Below are 3,652 nucleotides of genomic sequence, written 5' to 3'. Positions count from 1 at the left end.
AAAAACATAACACAGCAAAAAATAAACAAAAAATCAAACAAAATAAACCAAAAAGCAAAATAAAAAGCCCCCCCCCCCCCGCAAAAAAAACAAACAAACAAAAAAAAAACAACAACAAAAAACAAAACAACAACAGCAAAAAAAAAAAATAAATACAACAAAAACAAACAAACAAACAAACCTCCCCGCCCTCCAAAACAACGATGATAAAAATGTCAGAAAAAAGTTTCTGAATATATATGCCTCTCATATCTCCGACGATGCCAATTCATGCTACTTACAAACCATCACACTCTCCATTCATAATAATATAATTGAGCAAAAATATTGAGCTTTTATATAGCGCAATATCCACTTAACGTGCTCAAAGCGCTTTACAAGGGATCCCTGGTCAACAGCAACATTTAACATGTAGGACGAGACATGACGCCTGTTAGGCGATATTACAATTTTTCGGACAAAGACAACGCTGTTAACGGCCAGGTACTCATTTTACACCTGAGTACGGTGAGAGAATTGAGTAAAGAGTCTTTTACAAGGACTCAACTATGCGTCGAGCGGGGCTCGAACCCAGGACCTTTCGATCCGAAAGCGAGTGTCATACCACTAGACCACATAGCCGCACAAATATACCAGTGAATTGGTAGAAATGCCCAAACCATTTTCGCGGTACATTAGCTAACGAGTCAAGCTTCGTCGAGCCGGATCATTCAAAGGGGGTTGATGACCTATAGGTAAAACCGTAAGTGGGGCGAAATATGTTATGAGTGGATTAGAATGCTTCCTTCTTACTACCACCGTATCTTTCTCAACTCAAGCGAGAATGTTTACCTCCCGTGGTAAAAGCATTTTATTGTTAGGAAGACAGTACCGATGAGACTAACACCCACTTTTATGCATTTGTAGGGAGTACATATACTAATAATAATAATATTATGTCACCAGAGTAACTTGGAGGGCCATGAAGTCTATTTAAAAAATACAGTTTTAATAGAGTAATGGGTTTGTCACCGATTTGTCCCAAAGTATTGTCGAACGTATATAGCACTATTCTAAGGAACTTATAGGACCATAACAAACATGAAGTGGGTAGATAGAGAAATTCCACTCAGTTTTCTGAATTGATACGGACATGGCATTTCATATAATATTATATTACATAAACAGCATTGCAAGGGGTTACTGGGTTTCAGGTGTAAACAAAATTGATAAATCCCACACGAGAAAGCCGCAACATCAGACCTATTCGTCTTTTGTCCGCAGTTCACATTAAGAGTGGGGTCCCGATAGCTCAGTTGGTAAAGCACTCGCTTCACACGCAAAGGAACCAAGATCGATCCCAGATGCAGTCGAAATTATTCTCTGTCCACCCAGCAGTGAATGGGTAGCTGAGTCTGCTAGATTTGGGGGAAAGTACTTTGCGATAGACTAGCGTCATATCCAAAGGATAGCAAGCAATTACTATTGTCCGTTTCACGCTATAGAAACCGATATAAACTCAGATTCCATGGGCCCAATGACTTTGATGGACCACCACCACTACTACTACTACTACTACTACACTACTACTACTACTACTACTACTACTACTACTACTACTACTACTACTACTACTACTACTACTACTACTACTACTACTACTACTACTCTCATTAAGAGCAAATTGGGCCCAATCATAGTTTCTGTGGCGTTAAACCGACAGTAATACTTTCTTCTTTCCTTTGAGATAGTACTCTAGTCTCTATAGTAGTAGGGGTAGTAGTAGTAGTAGTAGTAGTAGTAGTAGTAGTAGTAGTAGTAGTAGTAGTAGTAGTAGTAGTAGTAGTAGTAGTAGTAGTAGTAGCGCATACTCCAACCCGATTCCGTTTATGTGATAGTTTGTCAACTTGTCTTTTGCGTTATGCGCAGGCTACGAAATAATATTATGTGTCAGTGCATGACATGACCAGTCGGAAGGTGAAAATTTTGGATTTACATTTTAAAAATCTTCATGTTTTTTTTATTTTTTTTTTTCATTTTCTGAAAGAATATGCTCTCCAGAGCATTTTAATCTTTATTTGAAGTAAATCGGGTGAATTTTCATGAAGTTATGGTCAGATGTATTGGAATGGTATCCAGCAACGTTTATCAAATTTCATACTTTTTTCAACTTGACTAGCTGTAAAAAATATTTGGAAGTGAAATTAAAGCTTTGATAATTCTCGAAGCTGTACAAAATGGGTTGATTTAAGTATTTATGACATGGACTCATTTTTGATAAAAATTGACCTTCTAACTAAACTTGGCATTATCTCAGTTCAAATCTCTTCACCATCCGACTGATTATGTCATTCACTGTAGTCAATTTGTTCTTGATGTTCTCTCCCTGTTCGAAGCTATCCTTTGACTTTACGAGAAAGTTAGGATAAGATGCTAGATGCTGAGAAAGTTTGGCCCCTGTTTTGGCCAGGCTGTCAGCCCTCTCGTTTCGTGGCAGACCAGGGTAGAATGGCCAAGTATCCATGATAGTATATAAAGATAATACGATCCTTCGTAAAATGATCTGTAACGGGAAAAGGCAACTAATAAACTATTCATGATAAATTATTCTTAATGATTGTTTTATGCCACACTGGGGTCCCCATAGCTCAATTTATAGAGCACTCGCTTCACAAGCAAAGGGATCGTGATCGATCCTGGGTGAAGTCGAGATTTCTTTCTGACTCTCCTGTCCACACAAACGTGATTGGATAGCTGGGTCTGTTAAATATGGAAAGCACTTTGCGATAGAATACCGTCCTATCCAAAGGGTAGCAAGCAATATCTATTGTCCGCTTGGTGCTCTAGAAACTAGGATAAACTTAGGCTCAGTGGGCCTAATAGCTCTGAATGACTACTTTTTAATGTCACCAGCTATGGCCTGCATGTACATTTTGCAGGTCTGATAACGTAATTATGGGCTTATCTTGGAGGATATTTAGCATTGAATTAAGAGTGCTAACTCCCACAACAACGAGACTATAACAATCTTATGTTATCGGACATTTGAATAAGTATACGTCGACCAACTTCCGATGATCACCCATCTTCTTCAAACAGTCCAACACAATGTATAGATAGAACGAAGTTGATGTCACTCTTGTCTTTGTTATTGTTGTTTTGTTTTTTTTTTGGTTTTTTTTTTGCAATCCACGTTTATGAGTTATTTTCTCTAAACTATATTAACCTGACGATAAAAGACCATGAGTACACATAGTTTTGTGTGTTGGTCTGTTATACTTCCGGATGGCAATGTTGTGAGCTTCTTAGCCAAGCGCATACTATCTATAAACAAGCACTCGTTGTCCTCACTACCCATCAGCAGAGGCTGTCAAATCAAAACAACAACAAAATCGTACCCATCACATCATCATAACGTTAAGCCGGTGGGCAGTGGCCAAAAGCTTGAACTGCCACGGTTAAAATCTTCCCCTGGGATCTATTAGGTGGACAAATTATGACACAATGGCTCAACAATAAATCTCTCTCTCTCTCTCTCTCTCTCTCTCTCACTTCTCATCTCTCTCTCTCTTTCTCTCTTTCCTCTCTCTCTCTCTCTCTCTCTTCCCCCCCCCCCCTTTTTTTTTCACGGCCATCCAAATAACGAAAGCGTATAATAAATCGCTCGCTTGTT

Source organism: Berghia stephanieae, chromosome 3 (assembly GCF_034508935.2).
Source record: "Berghia stephanieae isolate SIO BIC M18660-M18661 chromosome 3, UCSD_Bste_1.3, whole genome shotgun sequence".
NCBI classification, from domain to species: domain Eukaryota; kingdom Metazoa; phylum Mollusca; class Gastropoda; order Nudibranchia; family Aeolidiidae; genus Berghia; species Berghia stephanieae.
The sequence above is the reverse complement of the archived record's forward strand: the minus strand, read 5'-3'. Positions refer to the sequence as shown.